General features: G+C 38.9%; 1 protein-coding gene across 1 annotated transcript in view; it reads left to right on the plus strand.

The window, feature by feature from the left end:
* Positions 1-24,113, plus strand: part of RIMS2 (regulating synaptic membrane exocytosis 2) — a 626,259-nt gene that overhangs the window by 18,548 nt on the left and 583,598 nt on the right. Inside the window, exons 2-3 of the mRNA XM_057307663.1 lie at positions 15,448-15,577; positions 15,970-16,002. The gene's annotated coding sequence lies outside the window, so the exon portion shown is untranslated. The remainder of the gene's footprint in view (positions 1-15,447; positions 15,578-15,969; positions 16,003-24,113) is intronic.

The raw sequence follows: 24,113 nt of genomic DNA on the forward strand, positions 1-24,113 counted from the left end.
GGACTTTGTGTTGTTTATTGTTGACTTCTCAGCATATAAACAGAGTCTATGGAATCACAGATACTTGATTGAGTTTGTTGAATAAATGTGGTGAATCTCTTCAACATGATTCATATAGAGTCTTAGTGTAACTATATTAGGGCTTAAAATAAATTTTTATGAGCTAGTTTGGGAACTTAGCCACAATTTGTAACTTGTTATATTAGAAATTATATTGCAAGAGTCATAGAATGGTGAGGGCGCCTGAGTGGCTCAGTCAGTTAAGCGTCTGACTTTGGATCAGGTCATGATCTCAGGCTCCTGGGATCCAGCCCCATGTTGGCTTCCTGCTCAGCGGGGAGTCTGCGTCTCCCTCTCCCTCTGCCCCTCCTCTTGCTCATGCTCTCTGTCTCTTTCTCTCAAGTAAATAAAATCTTAAAAAAAAAAAGAGTCATATAATGGTCTTACAAATAAGCTTTTGTAAGGCAATTTCAGGTAGGTTAGGCACTGCCCTTCCAGTGGAAGAGAACTAATGTCAGCAGTGATGACTTCTGCCTGAAGTCGATTTGAGTTAATAAAGAAAATATCAGTGGGATGTTAATATATGAATTGACGAGTAACTCTTTTAAAATGTTTAAAATGTTTGCTCAAATTTTTCTTTCAGCAGTAAATCTGCACCAGATAGCTAAAGCAAATTAGTTAAAAAAAAAAAAATTGTTTTCAAAAATGCCAAAGATGCTTCAGGAGGCACCCTCCCCAGCTTGAAGACTGCCCACACCCACTGACACTTCTCTTACTGTCATCTTAGGCATCAATGCCTGTTTTCTCTTCCAGCTGCCAAACCATCATTCCAAATCGAACCCCTTGGCTCCTTCTATCTGCCCTGCAACATGCTAGCATTGCTCCATTAATTCATTTGATAATTACCTAGGCACTAGACTTCTACTTCTGGATGTCCTTGGCTCTGTCCTATCTTTCCATCAGTCATCAAGTCCTACATACTTCCTAATTATCTTTGAATCTTCCCTGTCCTCTTCATTCCCACTGCCAACACCCTAATCTAGCCCACCGTCAAACCTCACTCAGACCATGGCAATGGCCTCTTTTTTTTTTTTCAAGTTTTTCTTTAAATTTCAGTTAGTTAACATATTGTGTAATATTAGCTTCAGGAGTTGAATTCAGTGATTCATCACTTACATAAAACACCCAGTGCTCATCAGAACAAGTGCCCTCCTCAAAATCCATCACCCATTCAACCCAACCCTCCACCCATGTCCCCTCCAGCAACCCTTATTCTGTTCTCTATGGTTAAGAGTCTGTTTTATGGTTTGCCTTTCTCTTTTCCCCCCCTTTGTTCATCTGTTTCATTTCTTTAATTCCACATAAGAGTGAAATAATGTGGTATTTGTCTTTCTCTGACTTTTAATTAGCAAAATACACGCTAGCTCCATCCATGTTGTTGCAAATGGCAAGATTTCATTTTTTGTTATCCCTGAGTAATATTCCATTGTATATATATACCACTTCTTTATCCATTTATCAGTCAATGGGCATTTGGGCTCTTTCCATAATTTGGCTATTGTTGATAATACCGCTATAAACATCAGGGTGCATGTATCCTTTTCTTTTTTTTTTTTTTAAAGATTTAATTTATTTATTTGACAGAGATAGAGACAGCCAGTGAGAGAGGGAACACAAGCAGGGGGAGTGGGAGAGGAAGAAGCGGAGGAGCCTGATGTGGGGCTCGATCCCATAACGCCGGGATCACGCCCTGAGCCGAAGGCAGACGCCTAACCGCTGTGCCACCCAGGCGCCCCGCATGTATCCTTTTCAATCAGTATTTTTGTATCCTTTGGGTAAATACCTAGTAGTACAATTGCTGGATCATAGGGTAGCTCTATTTTTAACTTTTTGAGGAACCTCCATACCGTTTTCCACAGTGGCTACACCAGTTTGCATAATCAGTGATGTTGAGCATCTTTTCATGTGTCTGTTAGCCATCTGTATGTCTTCTTTGGAAAAATGTCTATTCATGTCTTCTGCCCATTTCTTAACCAGATTATTTGTTTTTTGGGTGTTAAGTTTGGTAAGTTCTTTATAGATTTTGGATACTAGCCCTTTATCTGATATGTCATTTGCAAATATCTTCTCCCATTCCAAAAGTTGCCTTTTAGTTTTCTTCATTGTTTTCTTTGTTGTGCAGAAGCTTTTTATCTTGATGAAGCCCCAATAGTTTATTTTTACTTTTATTTCTCCAGCATCAGGAGATGTATCTAGTAAGAAGTTGCTACGGCCGATTTCAAAGAGGTGGCTGCCTATGTTCTCCTCTAGGATTTTGATGGTTTCAGGTCTCATATTTAGGTCCTTCATTCATTTGGAATTTATCTTTGTGTATGGTGTAAGAAAGTGGTCCAGTTTCATTCTTTTGCATGTTGCTGTCCAGTTTTCCCAACACCATTCATTGAGGAGACTCTCTTTGTTCCATTGGATATTCTTTCCTCCTTTGTCAAAGATTAGTTGACCATACAGTGTGGGTTCATTTCTGAGTTTTCCAATTCTGTTCCATTGACCTATGTGTCTGTTTTTGTGCCAGTACCATACTGTCTTGATCACTACAGCTTTGTAATATAACTTGAAACCTGGAATTCTGATGCCTCCAAAGATTGCTTTGGCTGTTCGGGTCTTTTGTAGTACCATACAAATTTTTGGATTGTTTGTTCTAGCTCTGTGAAAAATGCTGGTGTTATTTTGATGGGGATTGCATTAAATGTGTAGATTGCTTTGGGTAGTATAAACATTTTAACAGTATTCGTTCTCCTAATCCATGAGCATGGGATATCTTTCCATTTCTTTGTGTCCTCTTCAATTTCTTTCATCAGTGTTCCATAGTTTTCAGAGTACAGTTCTTTTACCTTTTTGGTTAGGTTTGTTCTTAAGTATCTTATGGTTTTGGGTACAGTTGTAAATGGGATTTGATTTCTCTTTTTGCAGCTTCATTATTGGTATATAGAGATGCAACAGATTTCTGTATGTTTATCCTGCAACTTTACTGAATTTGTGTATCACTTTTAGCAATTTTTCAGTGGAGTCATTTGGGTTTTCTATACAGAGTATCATGTCATCTGTAAATAGTGAAAGTTTGATTTCTTCTTTGCCGATTTGGATGCCTTTCATATCTTTGTGTTGTCTGATTGCAGAGGCTAGGACTTCTAGTGCGGTGTTAAATAACAGTGGTGAGAGTGGACATCCCTGTCTTGTTCCTGACCATAGAGGAATAGCTCTCAGTTCTTACCCATTCAGGATTATATTAGCTGTGGGTCTTTTGTATATGGGCTTTATGATGTTGAGATATGTTCCCTCTGTCCCTACTTTGTTGAGAGTTTTCGTCAAGAATGGATGCTGTACTTTGTCAGATGCTTTTTCTGCATCTATTGAAAGAATCATATGGTTCTTATCCTTTGTTTTATTAATGTGGTGTATCGCGTTGATTGATTTGCAGATATTGCAAATATTGAGCCACCTTGCAACTGAGGAATAAATCACACTTGATCGTGGTGAATGGTTCTTTTAATGTACTGTTGGGTTCAATTTGCTAGAATCTTGTCGAGAATTTTTACATCCATGTTCATCAGGGATATTGGTCTGTAATTCTCCTTTTAAGTGGGGTCTTAGTTTTGGAATCAAGTTAATGCTGGCCTTGTAGAATGAGTTTGGAAGTTTTCCTTCTGTTTCTGTTTTCTGGAACAGTTTGAGAAGAATATGTATTAACTCTTCTTTAATTTTTTTTAAAGATTTTATTTATTTGAGAGAGAAAGAGAGAGCGCACGGGGCGGGGGGAGGGGAAAGGGCAGAGGGAGAGGAGAAACAGACTCCCCACTGAGCAGGGAGCCCCAGGCAGGACTTGATCCCAGGACCCTGGGAGCATGACCTGAGCCGAAGGCAGACGCTTCACCGACTGAGCCACACAGGCACCCCCTTCCATGACTCTATCTTCTATATCACATTTTGTTCCTGTACTTCTTCCATCCTTGTGGTCATTACATCCAGTCAGTTTCACATCTTGGTCATAACATTTTTTATTTTGGCCTGTCTAGTTATTAGCTCTTTTATCTATGTGGTAAGGGACTCCCTGGTGTTTTCCATGCCTTTCTGAAGCCTAGCTAGTTTCTTTATGATTGTTGCTTTATATTCTGGATCAGGCATATTACTTATATCTGTTTTGATTAGATCCCTGGCCATGACCTTTTCTTCTTCTTTCTTCTGGGATGAATTCCCCCATCTTAGCATTTTGTCTAGGTCTCTGTCTTCTTCTGTGTGTTAGGAACACCTGTTGTGTATCCTGCTCTGGAGAGTAATGGCTTTTTAAAAAAAAAAAAGTCAGATAGTGTCCAGGGCCTGGCACTTCAGGAGGTGTCTCTGGTGTTTGCTATTTGGACTCTGCTGCTGTGTTTTGGCTGCTTTATCCCTCAGGTCAGTCATCTGCTGAGTTTCTCCTTACCTGCAGTGGGGAGTGTTTGGACCTTGGCCAGAGTGTGGTGAGTTTTAACTAGGTGTGCTCTGGTGTGCTGTTTAAAAGAGACCTGAGACTAGAGCTGAAGCTTTGCAGAACTCTATGGTCAGTAGACATGGTACACTCGGAGGGTTTGTGCTGATCTTGTGGGGGTGTGTGTGGACACTGCTCTGGTTCTCAGGCATGCTTGCTCTAGAAAAGCAGCACCTGCAGAGTGCAGGTGTGCAGGGCTTGGTGTTAATCGGTTTAGGCCACCACTGTTGGTGCTGTGCTGCTTACTGAAGTTAGTTTATGCTGAGAGCCTGGGGGAAAAATGGCACCAGCCCATTCCCTCGTCCTTGGAGAGGGCCACTGCTTTCCGGGAAGCCCTCCCAGAAGAGCAAACAGTCTCCCTTCATGTGTCCCAGGTGTCCCTCAGATCTCTGCCTTCACCCTGTCTGTGTCCAGGCCATCTGGACACATGCAGCGTACCCATGTTCTATCCCAGGCAGGCTGGCTGAGTTTTAATACTGCTAACTTTAGGGAACTGGCATGGCATGGATCTGTGCTGGTCCTCTGGGGGAGGGTCTCGTGGCATTGGGACTGGTACCAGTTTGTCCCAGAAGGGCAGTGGCTCCGAAGCACAGGGGTGTGGAATTTGGAGTAAAGCTTAGCAGAGAGCCAGTGCCAAGTTAGCCGTCCTCAGCAGGTGTCTCTGTGCCTGTGTTGAAGGGCGGGGGATGGTAACGGTGTCCACTGGCTCTTTTGTCCCTGGAGAGACAATGGCACCTCTCCCAGATGCACTCCCAGAAGGGGGAACCATCTCTCCTAGTGCGCCCCAGGGGATCCTTAGATCCTGCCATCCATTATAGGGCTATCTGCCCTCCTTCTCCACAGGAACACTGCAGTGCCCAATGGGCTCCACTCCAACCATGCTGTGGACCTCTAAAACTCCGCCCTTTGAGCCCTGCTGGTTGTAGAAACTCACAAAAATCAACCCCTCTCATTTTTCCAGTCATTGTTTTTGGGGAAGTGTTCTCCTTGTGGGAACCCCTGTGCACTCCTCTTTCTCTCTCTCTCTCTCTCTCTCTCTCCCTTCTTTCGCTTTGTGACCAGGGCTCCCTCCCCTCCGCAGCACCCACATTCCTCTTCTCCCCCAATCGTGTCTCTGCTTCTTCTCTCCCTCTGGTTGTGCATTTTGTTCTGTTAGTCCTCAGATTGATTTCATAGGTATTCAGAATGATTTGATACTTACCTAGATGTTTTCCAGAGATGGGGCAAGCCTAGGGTCCTCCTAATACTCCACCATCTTAGCTCCTCCCCTCATGGGTCTTTTTACATAAACTTCCTCTCTTTTTAATTTATTTTCTACTCTTTGGCAAAGTAATCATTTCAAAAAGCAAAGTCACCACGATGACTCTCCTGTGTTCAAAAGCCTTTCAATAGCTTACTCTTGCCATTAGAGTAAAGTCCAAAATCTCAACATGGCTCACAAGGCTCTCCATGGTCTGCTCTCTTGATCAACATCACTTTTCTTTTTGATGCCACACTCCTCTTCCATCTCTATGTTCAGCCAATTGGATTTCTCTCAGTTCTTTAATTATGCTGTGCTTTCTTTTGCCCCATGACTTCCACAGATTATTCCCTCTGCCCTTGGGGGACTTGTCCCAGATTCTTCAGGTCACCTCAAACCTCATTTCCTCAGAGAACACTTTCCTGTCCCCATAGGGCAGGTAGTTCCTTATGATGTAATCCCAGAGGACTGCTCTGCCAACTGTGAGACCTAGGAAGTCATGGACCATGTCTGTTTTATCCTTGGGTGTGTTCTCAACTCCCTGACCTCTCTGCTTTATTATATTCTCCACAACTCCCCTTTTTCCTATACCCTGAGGAGTAGATGTTATTTCTGTCTTCCTTTTCTCATTTTGAACTCTCTTGGAGAAATATATCCCTCATTTAACAGCCCTGGGAGTCAATGAGAGAGGGCTCTAATCAAACTATTTCAATAAGCAATTTTAGGGAGAAAGAATGGTAGATTAGTTAAGATCGTTGTCCCTCAAGTTAGACCACTTGGGTTCAAATCCTGACTCAATCACAAGGAATGTAACTCTAGGTAAATTTACTTAACCTCTAGCCTTGGCTGAGTTTCCTCTTCTGCTAAGTGGTGGTAATACATCATAGGTGGTTGGGAGAATTACATGAATTAATATATGTCAAACACTTAGAACAGTGCCTGGTATATAATATATGTTAGGCAAGTATTAGCTATTATCATTTCTTGAACATGGATTCTGTGCTACATTAGACTAGCAAGGTTAGCCCTGTGAGGGTAGAGCTTGGGTCTGCCTTCTTTATTTTGGTATTCTCAATGATTAGCACTTTATCTTAGCACTAAGTAGTTGTACATTAAATACTTGTAGCATGAAATCAAGGATGACTGAAAGAATGGTCATCATTTGTTAGGCATCATCCTAATGGAGAATAGCAGAGAAGGGACCTAACTTTTTCTTTTTTTTTTTAAGTAAGTTCTATGACTAATGTGGGGCTTGAACTCAGGATCCTGAGATCAAGAGTCACATGCTCTACCCACTGAACCAGCCAGGTACCCCAGAAGGGACCTAACTTTTATTGAGCAACTTCCACAAACCTCCTCTCCTTACCTGAAAATGGTGGTAATATCCTTCTCACAGGACTGTTGTGAGATTTGAGTGACAATAAATGATGTAAAAAGCTTATCCCAGTGCCCAGCACACTAAGCTCATCAATTATGGGCTACTGTTACTCTCCGAGCTTGGAAGCTAGTAGGTTAGTGTCTTTCTTTCTCTTGATTCCAGCATTAGGTTCTCAGTTCTGCCTCCTTATCTGTCCGACTTTATTAAGGCGTTTCCCACAAGGTGATCATCTATCTTCTCAACTTCTGCTTGCTCTTATAAAATCTCTACGAAAGCCCAGCAGAATCCTCTGCCTTCAATATTAGCCAGCACTTCCCCTCTCCAGAACTTACTCCATCCTTACGGATATTGAGAAGATAAACAGAAATGATTAGAATGTACTTTCCAAATATAAAACATTGTACTATAGGAGTTTGCCAAGAGGGATTAATATAACCAGATATCTCTAGAACTTTATGAAGACTCTGTCTATCTCTCAGCCTTAATGTCTAAGATTGTGGATATGATAGAAATCTGTAAATAGCTTGGAAAAGCAAATTTATTAAAGTCTAGGACAACTGCATTACCCAGCTGTACACAGTGTGTTCTTTCTTCAGATGCAGCAATAAATGAAAAAAAAAATGGTTGCCATAGAGATAGTTAAACTATGCCCTTTGGCTAGCAGATTAGAAGTACATTTCAACCTAGGAGAAGAGAATGCATTTTGCCTCTAAGTCATATTTACAGATTATTTCTATCACAGTTGCAACCCAAGTTATTAAAAGTTCAAATGCTAAACCTATAAACATTGCAGCTTATAAAGATTTTTGTTCTTTTGACAAAATTTATTTTAACTTTTATGTGCAAACCCTAAACGCTGCTATCTTTTTGCCTTGGAAAATGTATGTTTAAAGTTCTTCCCCCTAAGATATAAAAATCTTCCATGAAGTCTATTCTATCATACAGTTGGTTTTATTTTCTTTGAAGCTCATATTTTATTTTTGAATTATTTGTCAGAGGTAATATGTAGTATTGCAAAGGATGGACCAGCACAGGAAATGCTTATGAAACATGGAAAACTCATTTAATAATAACTCACAGTAATCAGTTAGCAGAGAGATTTGTGGATGATAATATTTAGATCCTTATGTAGTCATTTAATCTGTTCTTCAAAATTCAGAAAGTAATTACAAATCCACAGCTAGGAAAATCTGCCAGTCGATGCAAGCATTTGCTGCAGGAAGAAAATTTGTCAAGGTTAAGCTTATTTTGCCTGGTTGGGTAAGATAGGTTCTGTGGATAACAAAGAAGAGCGTCAATTTTTTTTTCCTCTAAAATTGAATGAATTTTATGTCATCATAAATCTGACCACTGTTCCCTGAAATGTTGCTGCATAAATTCATTTTTCAGATCTGGTAACTTAAAAGAGATTTGTATTCCCTAGGAAAACAATAATTTTCCTCTTTCCCTGGGCATTGGGGATTCAGTCATGACCTTCCTTTGCTCATGACAACATTTAGGTAATTGTTTCCTTACCTTATGCTGGTGGCAACTATTTATATCATTGTATGTGTGTATGTGTGCGTGTGTGTGTGTGTGTGTGTGAAGTATATGTGTCTAATTGAGCATTTAAAGGAAGCAAGAATAGTAGAGAAAAAGCACCTTGGCAAATATCCTGAACTTCAAACCAAGAACCTTAAAGTTCTAAATTTGGGTGAGTACATGATCATATAACTTGTTTCCCATCTTTCCCTCTTCCCCCACCCTCAATGTCCTTTTCTTAGATGTAGTAAAACCAGGTGAGTCAATATGCATGAAGATCTTTAGTTCCTGAACCACACATCATTTAAGGTAGAATATCAGTTTTCTTTTTTTTCTGAGATGAAGTGAAAACTTAAGCAACTACATACTTTATAGGTTAAGAGAGTTGAAATAGGTATCATACATTGTTCAGGCTCTTCTTTATTCATAAAATCAATTATTTTATTTCTTCACCTAAGAATCTGTTTCATGTTTGTACAAGGAAAAGCATGGCAAACAGTGAAATTAGACTAACCTTAAACACATTCCCCTCCCTCTTCTCCATTCCCAGTTTTCCACTAGAGAGGCTAGAAATGCTAGTTTTCTAGAAAGAAATACTTTCTTTCTACCTCCCTATGGCTGGGGGTGGCCATGTGAATCTGTCCTGGCCAATATGGCATAAACAGAAGTCTACTGTGAGATTTCTGGGAAAGCGTTTCTTTCTTAATAAAGGGACAGATGTGGTTGGCGCTACGCTTTCTTCCTCCCCCTCATCAACTTCTTTATGCCTTAAATGTGAAAGTGATGTCTGGTACTGCAGTGGCCATATTGTGACCATGGGTCTAAGGTATGAGGCTAAAGGTGATGGAACAGAAGATAGGAGGGGCCAAGGTCTTTGACAACATCATTCAGATAGGAGATACAACCTCCTGTCTCCTGTCTTCTAATTATAATGAGACAAATAAATGCTTACTGACTCGAGCCACTGTTAGTTTGATTTTCTGAATGCTTAAAACCAAGAAAAGATCCTAACTGATACAAGGTTTGGTTTGAATTTCAGTCTGAGAACCACCCCTACCCTAAAGGTTGTTAATACTTTCCATTTTATCCCTTGTCTATTTTAGGTGAAATTGTTTCATCTGTATTAATCATTATAAGCTGTTTTCAATTCAGTAAATAAGCTGGACCTTTTCCAAAGAGGATAGTTTGGTGTTATGTAAACATTACCCCACTATCAAGATGTGTATGTAACACAGTTCAAGGATCATCCTTAGGGTCGTAACTTTTAACCAGTTTGGTAAATGAGGCCAGTTACAGACTGGGAAGGAGAAAATTTAAAGTTAATCTCTTTGCATCAGAGGTGCAGGTGGCTCAAATCAAGTCATTTTCTGTGCAAGTTAATGAAAGGAAACTGACTTCCATAAAGTAGAAAGCACATCTTCTCTGTAAGTATTCTTAGTTTTTCTACCCCAATTTTGTATCTCTGGGAATCGGACATGCTCTCTTGGCAGACTCATCTGTTTTTAGTGGAAAGATGTACAGCACTTCCGAAGCACTTCTCCTTTCGACTCTCCCTGGTTCCAATTAGTCCTCCCCAGAGTGACAGATGTACTTCTGTAGTTTCTAAGCTGACAGCTGCAATGCCGTGTATCTATCAGCATCATCACCTGACACTCTCAAGTTCCCCATGATCTCCCAGTCACTTCAGATAGCCAGTCACGTTCAGGTTAATGTCACTTGCTCTGAACCAATTCTCCATCAATTATGGGAAACAAAGCTAAATAATTTACACTGCTGTTTAACAGATATCAGCTAAACTTTGAGCATACACATTCATAAAAAGATACACATATCTTTTCCCCTGAAAGCCTTTTATGATTCTTTGGAAAATTATTTCAATTCAATCAGCTATGGACATCATCAAACATCATGGCTATAAATAACAATGTTGCATTCGGTTGATTCTGGCTCCAAATTTGCACGTCAGATCATTCAATAACAATCATCAACTGCTTTTTGTTATAAATTGAGGTTAAATTCACATAACATAAAATTAACCAGTTTAAAGTATACAATTCAATGGCATTTAGTGCATTCACAATGTTGTGCAGTCGCCACCTGTATCAAGTTCCAAACATTTTTATCACCCCAAAAGAAAAATCCCATACCCATTAAGCAGTCACTCACTATTGCCTCCCTCTAGCCTGGGGCAACCACCAACCTGCTTTTTGTTTTTAAGGATTTACCTGTTCTGGATAATTCATATAAATGGGGTCATATGTGACCTTTTGTGTCTGGCTTCTTTCATTTAGCATGTTTTTGAGGTCCATGCACATCATAGCATGTATCAGTACTTTATTTCTTTTTATGGCTGAATAATATTCTATTGTATTGATCCTACTACCACATTTTGTTTATCTATTTATTAATTGATGAACATTTGGGTTGTTTCTATCTTGGGGGTACTGGGAGTGGTGCCACTATAGAAATGTATGTACAACTATTTATTTGAGTACCTTTTTAAAATTCTGTTGGCTATGAACCTTGGAGTGGAATTGCTGGGTCAGATGGTTATTTTATGTTTAGCATTTTGAGGAAGCACCGCACTGTTTCCCTCAGCAGCTGCACCATTTTACATACCCACCAGCAATATACAGAAGTTCCAGTTTGTTCCCATCCTTACCAACACTTGTTGCTTTCCTTTGGTTTTTTCTTATGGCCATCTTAGTGGGTATAAAGTGGCATCTCATTGTGGTTTTGACTTGCATTTCCCTAATGATTAATGATGTTGAACATCTTTTCATGTGCTTGTTTGGCCATTTACATATCTTCTTTAGAGAAATGTCTTTACAAGTTCTTTGCCCATTTTTAAGTTGGGTTGTTTGTCTTCCTTGTTGAGTTGTAAGAGTTCTTTATATATTCTGGGTAAAGGTTCCCTCTTGGATATGTGATTTGTAAATACTCTCTTCAGTTATGTGGGTTGTCTTTTTAGTTTTTAAATAATGTCCTTTCATGCACAAAAGTTTTTAATTTTGATGAAGTCCAGTTTATTTTTCCTTTGTTGCTTGTGTTTTTGGTGTCATATCTAAGAATCCATTGCCAAATCCAAGGTCATGAAGATTAACCGCACTGTGTTTTCTTCTAAGAGTTTTATAGCATCAAATGCTTTTGTGAAGTTAGCACAGCGTGACTGCTGAAAACAAAAGTAAAAAGAAATAAGGTTTATGTACTAACCTGCTCCAGAGGAGAGCTTATCTAAGGCTGAAGACTTTCTGTTTTCAGTACTATATAATTAGAAGTTGGTCCTGGATTCTGCTACCTAGACGTCACAGTGTCCTCTTAGCATCTAATTAACAGAGATTGTTCACTGATGAGCTAAGTGAGAAAAAGACAATTTAATAAGAAGGTCAACATAGCCTTTGGAAGACAGGCAGATGGTTCTGTGACACGATGCCAAGCTTCTTACCAACTGAAGGCTTACAGCACAAACCAATCTTTGCTGCGTTTCAAAATATTTTAGCTACCACATAAATTAATTTCCCTTCTTAAGCAGCTCCATTAGTTAATACCTTTCATTGAATATCAAGGCAGAGCCTCCACCAATAAGATGTTAGACACAGCTTTGAAATGAGTAGTAGGATGCCCTCATAACGCTATCCAGAGCAGGGCCAGCCTTTGGAAAACTGAACTAGAGATTAAGTTTGTACATATTGTACCTACTAAGGTTTCAAAGACAGTAGGACAGCCTTCTGACCAGCCTATGTCCCAAATGTGAATGGTTTTCTTGGCTAGCCTCCATAGATGTTTAGCTTTGCAGGTTGAGAAATTATTTTTTACTTATTAAGAAATTGTTCAAGTTTAGGAGGAATTCATTTCATTCTAACAACTCACAAGAGCTTATTTTATCAGTTAGGATGCCAGTTTCAGGATTTTAGAGATTATATCTGCCCAGAGGCCCATATTGGCTATTTGCTTCAACTTCTCTATCTTAGTGGTAAATCTACTGGGAGAATAAATTGTTGGTGCTGCATTTTGGTAGAAATTAAGTAAAAGTGCCTGTGATGGTTCCAGGTAGTATGGATCTTCACCTGCCCCTCTCCACTCATAGTAGGAGCGTACTGATGTATAAATATTAGTTGATCTTCCCCAAAGAGGGTCTGTCTTTCAAGAGGTACACTGCTAATTCCCATGTACAGCTTTTCTCTTTGGTGGGTTGTAGCCTGGACAAAAGCAAATTTAGAGGATCCAGGAACATCCCTCTATCTACATATCTCTACCTACAGTTCCTTCCATACTAGGGGAGATCTTGCTCTTCCATTAATCTCAAGCCCAAAGGCCAATGCCGAATTATACTTTGAGTAATTCAGGAGTTTAATTACTTAAAAATTAACCTCTGGCCACCCCAAGTGGAAGGGAGTTAATGGTGTTTTATTTTCTTTTGCTTTTTTCTTTCAAAAAGCAAGAAGGAGCCTGAAAAAAAGTGCATTTAACACTTCCCTTCTCACACACCACACCACAGCATTACTGTGGACAGGCAATACGTATCTCAGGGTTTCTCAGAATGTGTATCACCAGGAGCACAGAGGTTAAGTTCAGCTGTTACCCAGACGGAGCGCTTTTATTTTAAAGGTTATGCATTTATGTTAATGTGTGTTAGAAAACTATCTGACTAGCTTATCAAACTCATGGTGTCATAGATACCGTTACTTAGGGTGAAACTAAAGTATGAAAAATATTGTTAATTAGTTGTTTTAAAGAACACCACGAGCTGTTTTCAAGAATTACATTGAAGACTATAGGTAGTATGAGAATATAGCAAAGATGATAAAGGTAAGTAACCAAAGAGCAAAATTTGGGAAATGCTGAATTTATTTGTCTTATATTAAGTGACAGAGTTTTAGCAGCTCTTCTGCAATATGTCCTGATAGCTGATTTAATAAATCCAACTAATCACACTCCATTCCCTATCTCCTACTTTGACTCGTTATAAATGCTTACCCCTCAATTGCTTGACATTACAAAGTATCAACTTCATTTGGAAAAAAAAATGCTTACTGTGGCAAGCTCTCCATGGATGTTTCTCCCAATTTTCCTCTTCATTCAAGCATTTAGATTCAGCGTTTATCTGTAAATGCACCCCTTGTGATTATGCCTCATCCTGACTTCCTCTTATCAGTAAGTCAGCCTTGCCTTTCTCCTAGTCTTCCTTTCTCTTCACCCACCTCTGAGCTGTATTTCTCTTGAAACTTCCATTTAGCAATTTATTTTCCTATCTGGCACTAAATGTACATTATTTTCCTCACCCATGACATTCCTATCCACTCCTCTTCCTAGTTCTTTCTGCCTACTGCAACGCTTGGTGACAATAATGACAACAAAAATAGTTAGATGTAATTACTGGCTATTTTTATAAAATTAAGTGTAACTTGCCCCTGCTCTATTCTAGGTATATTCTAACTAAAGAATTGACATTGGCCTTCTGAAGTCAAAGTGCCCTTCCGTCTGGGGAGGCTGGATAAACCTAATATCTGCTTGCTCTCCTGCCTTCCTTTTCTTAGGTTGATGCAGACTTCCAATCCTCCTTCTGTTATGACAGCACCACAAAAATCGGAGGCATTTGGCAATATCACTGACAAGGCTACAGTTTTGTTTTTGTTTTTGTTTTTGAGAAACCCAGTGTCTTTCTTAACTGGACTAAGAGACAATGGCTCTATTTTGGACATGTTTATAAGCGAGTTAAAGTGAGTCATTCCTGCAGATGCAGTCTTATTCACTTTGCATCAGTTTTAATATCAGAAGCTAACCTTTCCTTGACCTCATCCCTAAATTTCAGAGCTATCTGCTATTTGGAACCTTAATGAATGACTGCACTGTTCCACGCAATGTTTCAGCATCTCTGCATCCAGGCCCTAGTCTATGACCTGTGACAGGGCCTTCCTGTCTCAATCAGGTGCCCAGATGTAAAGTGATCTTCGCTAACAAGGTTTTCATTGGTTAAAAGTTGTGAGTAAAAAAGGGAGCCCAGGGCACCTGGCCAGCTCAGTTAATGGAGTGTGTGACTCTTGATCTTGGGGTTGTAAGTTTGAGCCCCACACTGGGTGTAGAGATTACTTAAAAAAATAAAATCCTTAAAAATAAGTACATAAATAATAAATAAAAAAGATAACCCTTCCCCAGTGAGTGTATGGATTTAAGAATATAGTACTCCTGTCCGTATGGAGGTAAGAATAATTGAAATGTAAATGGGCTTTATGTTGTCTCAAGAGGGAAAGGATGAAGTCTGTGGGAGTACTGGAGGTTTAAATGTGAGAGAAGAAGATGAACAAAATGAAATGTAGAAGTTACTTAAAGAGTCACTTGGGAACGTTCCAGAAAAATGGGAAACTAGAGCAGGGTAGGTTGGAAGGATGCTAGTGGAGTCTAGTGGGGGGAGTACATTAGCTTTATAAAGATAAGTATCCAGAAAGGGCTTGGAAAGAGGAAGCAGCAGCTTAAAACACTTCCTGTGAACAGACCGAAGGGATCTTGAGATGAGAAATTTGATGAAGAGAGTTGGGATGGAATCCAAAGTCAACTGCTCAAGCCGTATCTGGAGGTTGCAGAGAGAAAGTGGTATTTAGCTGGGACCAAGGACAGTGCCTGGTGGCTAGAACTGAGCTTAATGACCACCTGACCTGACAGTGAATTTTGAGTAACAATCTGTTAAAATTGTGTTCAGTGAGTTAAAAATCATCAAGCTGTTTTAAGAAGCCAGACTGTATTCCTCTAACTTGGGATAATTTGTATCCTTCAATTTCCTCGCTTCAGAACAAAGCCTTGTTGAATACCCAAGTGACTGACTAACTGGGCTGAGATAACAAGACACAGAAAGGGGAAGAAACCAGAAACAAACAAACATACAAATAAATCAGACAAGGAAAAGGCCACAGTGCACCTGGTAAGTGGTGAGGGGGAAACTTACCAGTCATGGACTTCTAGGGAGATTTTCTTGGGGGCTACTATGATATATCTTTGTCCCAAGGTATAAAAAGGATTATTTAGGGGTATGAGATCTTTCTAGTACCCTTCAAATCCTGCCATGTCTAGTTCTAAGTATGAACTGAGGTGGGTCAGAATGCACTTTAAATATATAAATTTAAATATATATATTATCGAATACTTATATATTCACACTGAAATCCAATGATAGCTGAAGCATAAGTAAAATATTTTTAGATACATTTTCCTTCAGACCAAATTTTCCTTATGTCAGAAATGAAACCAAAGAAACACATGGTGAAATTTTGTATTCTCTCTTTTTTACCACAGTTGTTCTATTCTTCCCTACAGGTTCGTGTTACCATTTAGGTTTGGCAAGCAATGGTAAGTTTTTGATTGCTTCTGATTCAGATTACTTTAAAATTCTTTTGTTTTGGATGTGATGAAACTCCAAACACATTTTTCTTAGAGCTCTTCCCCTCAAAGACCAGTTCTATGTTAAAATCGTTTTGTTGTTGTTGTTAGTTTTTAAAACAAAGCTGCTAATTGAATCCAGTGGTTGTCAGAGGCACAAAATTTTGATTCGGGGATGTGGAAAAAATTTGGAGGTTTACTGAAATGAAATGACTTGGTGGTAGAATCAGATATCGGGGTGAAAAAAGGAAAACAGGGCATATGACACTGTGCTATCTCAGAAATGGGAGACCAGTGTCAAGTGTCAGTAATAGATGGCACCTTGCTCAGGGACAGCTATCAACCAGATAAGACAAACCTGGGGTTACTATCCTGGCTCTTTGGTTAGTGCCCTACCCCCATGCAGGGGCAGTAAAACTCAGGTGGGCATTTGGACAAGGGGAGAAAACGATGATCTATATTGCAGGTAATAAGAAGAGAATTTCCTAAACATACACGTAGCGCTGGAAATGAAGGCAGAATTTAACATTTGCACATACGAGCCTGAGGGAGCAGGGCGTGGGTACGGGTGATGGATAGAGGCTTCTTTTTGAGAAAGGAGCAGCCATGTCAACAGCTGTCAAATCTTGGCTTCCTTCTTGGCCAATTCTCAGTCTTGATTTCACATGGCTTCCTCTCCTATCTTCCCATCATGGTGTTGACAAATGCCAGGCCTCATGTTAGGAAATTGTGGAAAGGGAGCCACACTATGGCTGATGCCTAAAACCCTTAGTTTCCAAGTCAAATTAAGTGAGAATTCGTGTCCCCCTCCTGCCACTTCTATCTTCCTTCCCCAACAAGTACATATGGGGCACATGATATTCAAGTTCTTTGTAGTTCTCTGTGACTTTTTTTTTTTTTTTTTTTGCATCAACGTGTGTCTGATGTTCATCTTGAAATGTGTCCTGTCTCTGGAATGGCCCTGTTCAGACACCATATTCTCTCCACTACACATACATTAAGTACCTATTATACATACTCAGTGGATATTCATGAAGAAGAGCCTGTAAGTGGATGTGATCTCCCCTTGTGTCTGCAGTTTGCAGGGATCCTTAACACTCTCACCAGATTCTCACTTCAGCAATTCATTTAAAAATTAGTTGTATTCTGGGGGCGCCTGGCTGGCTCGGTTAGTGGGGTATGCGACTCTTGATCTTGGGGTTATGAGTTGAAGCCCTACAATAGGCATGGTGTCTACTAAAAAAAAAATAGTTGTATTCTTTTCTTTCCTGCTTGTATGGCATCTGGAGTTTCTTCCTCCAATGTTCTGCCACAAGTGAGCCAATGTTCATAACCTATCTGTCCTTGGAAGTTTTTGTCTTTCCTTGGATTTTAATGTACTTTGTTGCCCAGTGATATCAGCTCTTTGATAGGTTTAAGAAAAGGTATGATTATATTGATTATCCTGCTTTTTCTCTTTTATTAGGGTGGAAACAATATTATTTCAAGCTCCCTATATCCTAGATAGAACTAGCATTGTGTTTACTTTTAATTATATTTGATTTGGGCTTATGGCAGGATAAGCGTGCAGCTATTTCTAAGAAGTAACAAATATGAGACAAAGGACATGAAAATTCAGGTGTTATCTGCAGATCTGATCATCAAAGCTGATAGAATATGATATTGTAGAGGAAAATAAACTGCAAAGAAAGAGCTGACGATGGGAGAAACAATGAAATCATTGAACTTCCTGCAAAAAAGATAATGTATCTATGTCTGTTTGATGGGAAGTGGATGGTTGAACAAAATAATTAAACTTTCTTTGTAGTCTATCATTCCAGTTTTTAAACTGATTTCCTGTGATCTGTGCCTTTCAGTTAAGCAGACCTGTTTCTAGAGAACCATCTGAGAGTTTTTCTTCTCGTCTTTCTCAACTAGTTAATATTGATACATTTGGCTTTATCAGCAAAGAAAGTAATCACTATTTCTTTCCCCCCCCCCTTTGGATTCCTTTAATTATTTAAAGTGGTGCTGCTCCAAATAGCTAAAGACTAATTAAAAAAAAAAAAAAACTCCACAACAAATGGTGATTCATTCATTTCCTCCACCAGAGCCACATCTTAGCCCAAGGGCTCAGGATGGCAGCAGCATGAGGTTAATTCTGGAATCACAGGCTGCTTGGTTGAAAACTGTTTCACTGATCCTTTCTTCTGAGTGGGAGCTCCCACTGATTGCACATTCAGAACGACAGATGAGAATTAGGCTCTCTATTTCGGAGGTAGGTATTTTGAGCAAAATTGAGGATGGTATAGGTAGGGTGGATTAGGTTGAAATGAACCCCAGTCTGACAAAGCCCTTAAACACACACACACACACACACACACACACACACACACACACACACACACACACACGATAACAAAGGCAGTATCCACCCTCAAGAACGAGGTAGTTTTTTTCCGGCAGTAGCCGCGTGGAGTGGTAATTAAAGTAATTAAGGCTGTGGACTCTGAGCTTAAATCCCGCCTGCATCAGCTATTAGCTGTGCAACCTTGAAAAGTGATTTGATCTCCCCAGGTTTTGGTTTCCTGTAATGTTATATAGGGGTTAATCGTCACAGCTAACGCTTGTCAAGTCTATGCTATGCACAGAGTATTTTTCATGTACTTATTTTTATATTCTGAGTGCACAAAATGCTTCATTTAGAACAATAAAGTACATGTACATATCTTATGTATTTTTGATATGACGAACTGGAAGAAGAGTTAGGAGAAAATATCCAAACTTCAGAACAAAATGGGATGGAAAACATAGAAAAGAGAGAAAAAGATAAATGGGACACGGTGACTAGGTTTAACACGTGTAGGGGGAGTCCCAGGAAAAGAGAGAATGGGGAGAAGCTTATTTGCCAGACATTGTTAAGCATTTTACAGATATAATACATTTAATCCTCATGAAAACGGAGGCGGACATACTGTACTTGCCACATTCACTGTCCAGTTGAGGGGTCCCAGGCACTGGTAAGTTAGGGGACTAGCCCGGGGCCACATAGCTCATAGGTGCTGGAGCTGGGATGTAAACCCAGTCTAGCTTCACAGGCCACATTCTAGACCAGTCCTATTCTGAGAACTTTGTATATATTAACTCATAAAATGTTCACCAAGGGGCACCTGGGTGGCTCAGTCCGTTAATTGTCTGCCTTCAGCTCAGCCTTCGGATTAGCAAACTATGACGTTGGTCTACTGCTAGGTAGCAAGATACATTAAATTTTTCTGTGCCCCTTCTAAACAAAGAATCAGCTGTATATGCACCGAGGAAGAAGAATATCTAAGACTTATAAATCCCCTAAATCTCCTTTGTTTATAAATCCTGCTTGCCTTGTATTTTGAGATACAATATGTATATTCTATTCCTTGACTCTTTTTGCTTTTAAAATAAATTTTTATTTCTATCAAGTAATTTTAAAAAGCAAAATAGTACTGAATTAGTAGGTGAGAGGCTAAGGTATTGTTAACAAAGACGGCTCAGGTATTAGCCATTGTATTTGATGACCCCAGCAATGCTCCATGCTTCAGATGGCTCCCAGCAATCCTTGGCGTTCTTGACTTGTAGCTAGATCACTCCAGTCCTGCCTCCATCGCACATGACTTTCTCTCTGTGTGGTCTGTGTGCCCTCTCCTAAGGACACCGATAATTGAATGTAGATCGTTAGAGCCCACCCTAATCCAGTGTGATGTCTTCTTAATTACGTCTACAAAGATCCCATTTCCAAATAAGGTCACATTCTAAGGCTCTGGGTGGACATGAATTTTTGGAGGACACCTTTTAATCAACTACAACAGGTATTGGTGCCTATGTCCTGCAACCAGGGTAGGATAGAGGGTCCATTACATTTTCTTAATTTCTTATTTTAGCCCTTCATCTTCCTTCCTAACCCCCAAGCCTAGAAACTTAGTCCAGAGCCTCTTTGGTTTGGGGTACCCATGTATCAATGGTATCTTGACAAAAGCGTTTGGGTACATAGTTGGGTAGAGGATAGTGTGGGTGGATATGGAGTCACAGATTTTATGAGGTTGAGAAAGGAACCTAGCGAGTTTAATTATTTTCTGTCTAGATTTTTCAATCAATCCTTCTTTCAGTCCCAAACCTCACCTCTGTGATTTGCTTTATCTTGGGCCTTCAAGTTGAAGCCTTTCAAATGGTTTTAGGGTTAATTGTGCTTCATTGTCTTTAATATCCACCCCCCAACTTCACCCCCAGCAAGCACTTTATGTTTTGACCTAATCTACTCTGCTAAATCTGTTGCCACTTCTCCACACTTCACCATGGGTAGGCAGATGTTAAGAGACGAGAAAAGTTGAGTTTCATATAGACTCATGAGAAAAACATGAGATATTATGTCTGAAAGCATACTAGGCATAGTAATTGTCATATAGTAAGAATTTGAAAGATATTACTTGAATCTGAATTTCTGGTATCTTTTACAGAGCAAATAATTATGCCCTAATTTTTCTGTAAATCTAGATGTTCACATGTTGAATTGGCATCAAGCAAGTTAATATTTAAAAATCCCCCTCTTCCACTTAGAAATATTCTCGTATGAAAAAATGATGTTTTAATATGTTTTAAGGAATCTTCATTTTTGAATAATAGGGCCAAATAAATTTTACATTAATTTCTTTTCAAAAAATGCTTGTTTTTTGTTGTTTAAATATATACATATTTTTAATTGAAGTATAATTAACAAAATGTTATATTAATCTCAGGTGTATAATATAATGATTCCACAATTCTGTACATTACTCTGTGCTCAGAACAATGAGTGTATTCTCAATCCCTTTTATGTTACCCATCCCCCCCCAACCTCCCCTCTGGCAACCACCAGTTTGTTCTCTGTGTTGAAGTCTGTTTTTTTTTTTGTTTTTCCTTAGTATGTTCATTTGTTTTGTTTATTAAATTCTACATGGGGCACCTGAGTGGCTCAGTCAGTTAAGCATCTGACTCTTGATTTTGGCTCAGGTCATGATCTCAGGGTTGTGAGATTGAACCCCGTGTGGAGCTCCTCGCTCGGTGTGGAGTCTGCTTGGGATTCTCTCTCTCCCTCTGCCCCTCCCCCCACTCATGGGCACGCTCTCCCTCACTAAATAAATAAATAAAATCTTAAAAAAAAGATTTAAAAAATTCTACAAATGAATGGAATCATATGGTGTTTTCTTTCTCTGACTTATTTCACTTAGCATTATATGCTCTAGGTCCATCCATGTCGTTGCAAAGGGCAAGATCTCATTCTTTTTTACGGCTCAGTAATATATTCCATTATATATGTTTATATCTATCTATCTATCTATCTATCTATCTATCTTAGATAGATAGATATCTCACTTCTTCTTTATCCATTCATCTGTTGATGGACACTTGGGACTTGGGTTGCTTCCATATCTTGACTATTATAAATAATGTTGCAGTAAGTATAGAGGTGCATTTATCTGTTCAAATTAGTGTTTTTGTTTTCTTTGGGTAAATACCCAGTGATGAAATTACTGGATCATATATTATTTCCATTTTTAATTTTTTGAGGAACCTCCATACTGTCTTCCACAGTGGTTGCACCAGTTTGCTTCCCACCAACAGTGCATGAGGGTTCCTTTCTTCCCCCACACCTTTACCAACCCTTGTTTTTTCTTGTGTTTTTTATTTTAGCCATTCTGACAGGTATGAGGTGATATCTCATTGTGTTTTTTATAAGTTTTATTTATTTAACTAATCTCTACATGCCACATGGGACCCAAATTCATGACCCTGAGATCAAGAATCATACTCCTCTTGGGGAGCCTGGGTGGCACAGCGGTTAAGCGTCTGCCTTCAGCTCAGGGCGTGATCCTGGCGTTATGGGATCGAGCCCCACATCAGGCTCTTCCGCTATGAGCCTGCTTCTTCCTCTCCCACTCCCCCTGCTTGTGTTCCCTCTCTCACTGGCTGTTTCTATCTCTGTCAAATAAATAAATAAAATCTTAAAAAAAAAAAAAAGAATCATACTCCTCTTATCAGCCAGCTAGGCACCCCTCATTGTTGTTTTGCTATGCATTTCCCTGATGATTAGTGGTGTTGAGTATCTTTTCATGTGTCTGTTGGCCATCTCTATGTCTTCTTTAGAGAAGTACCTGTTCATGTCTTCTACCCATTTTTTAATTGGATTATTTGGGGGTTTTTTGGTGTTGACTTGGTTATAAGTTCTTTATGTATTTTGGATACTAATCCCTTGTTGGATATACCACTTGCAAATATCTTCTCCCATTCAGTAGTTGTCTTTAGTTTAGTCGACTGTTTCCTTTGCTGTGCAGAAACTTTTATTTTGATGTAGTACCAATAGTTTATTTTTGCTTTTGTTTCCCTTGCTTCAGCAGACATATCTAGAAAAATGTTGCTATGACCAATGTCAAAGAAACTACTTCCTATGTTTTCTTCTAGGACTTCTATGGTTTCAGGTTTCACATTTAGGTCTTTAATCCATTTCGAGTTTAATTTGGTGTGTGGTGTAAAAAAGTGGTCCCGTTTTGTTTTTTTTTCATTGTTGCCCAATATTATCAACGCCATTTGTCGAGGAGATTGTCCTTTTCCCATTGCATATTTTTGTCTCTTTTGTCATAGATTAATTGACTGTATAGTTCTGAGTTTATTTCTGGGTTCTCTGTTCTGTTCTCTTGATTTGTATGTCTGTTTTTGTGCCAGTACCATACTGTTTGATTACTACAGCTTTGTAGTATATCTTGAAATCTGGGATTATGGTATGACCATCATTGTTCTTCTTTCTCAAGATTGCTTTGACTATTCAGGGTCTTCTGTGTTCTATACAAATTTTAGGATTGTTTGTTTTAGTTCTGTGAAAAATGCTGTTGGTATTTTGGTAGGGATTGCTTTAAATCTGTAGATTGCTTTGGGTAGTATGGACATTTTAACAATATTGGTTTTCCCAATCCATGAGCATGGAATATCTTTCCATTTGTGTTGTCTTCAATTTCTTTCACCAGCGTGTTATAGTTTTCAGAGTACAGGTCTTTCACCTCTTTGGTTAAATTTATTCCTAAGATAAATGCTTATTTTTCATGAGACCTTTGATAAATACAGTGATTTGGAAACATATGTCACCTGGAAATTTTTATATGCAAATATAGCATTAAAAAATTGTTCAGTATATTTAAGATTCATAAGGAATCAACACACTCATATTTCTAATTAATATGGTTACATAGAGTATGCTAATATTTTGAGTACAATAACATTTTAATTAAAATTTTATTGTAAAATGAATTAATTAAAATCTGAGAAGATATTGTTTAAGAAAGAAATATACTAATAACAATTAGTGTAGTCATTTGAAATATTTTCATTAAACTCTCAGCTTTACTTATAATAATGCATTGGTATGTTATTTATTTATTTTTTAAAAAGATTTTATTTATTTATTTGACAGAGAGAGAGAGAGCATGAGCAGGGGGAACGGCAGAGGGAGAGGGAAAAGCAAGCTCCCTGCTGAATGCGGAGCCTGACATGGGGCTCCATCCCAGGACCCTTGGATCATGACCTGAGCCAAAGGCAGACGCTTAACTGACTGAGCCTCCCAGACGCCCGGTTTTAAGATTTCTATTTACAATCTTTCTTTAAAGAAAAGTTTTAGAGGAAATATTTGACTTTTCAAGTATAATTCATTTCACTTTCACTCCCTTGCTCTGCTTAAGCCAGATAATACTCTTATTCAACCAAATGTTATAAATTTCTCTCAAAGTTGAGCTTTTATGGGTTCATTAATCTTATATATTGAGGTTTCAAGTTTCACATGACAGCAGCAAGAATGAACTTCAACAGTTGTAGAGGAACTGCTTCCACAAGAATGTATAAAAAGGATGTTCATTGTAGCACTGTTTGTAATAGCAAGAAAACTGGAAATAACTCCATTCCCTATCAATAGGGGCTTGGTTAAATAAACTATGGTGCTCTGATATAAATGGAAAACTAAGCAAAACATTAAGATGTAAATCTGCAATACTCATATGGAAAGGGTTCTTAGATATATTTTAAAATAAAAATTCAAATTGGCAGAAGAG

The sequence above is a fragment of the Ursus arctos genome, unplaced genomic scaffold (genome assembly GCF_023065955.2).
Source record: "Ursus arctos isolate Adak ecotype North America unplaced genomic scaffold, UrsArc2.0 scaffold_6, whole genome shotgun sequence".
NCBI classification, from domain to species: domain Eukaryota; kingdom Metazoa; phylum Chordata; class Mammalia; order Carnivora; family Ursidae; genus Ursus; species Ursus arctos.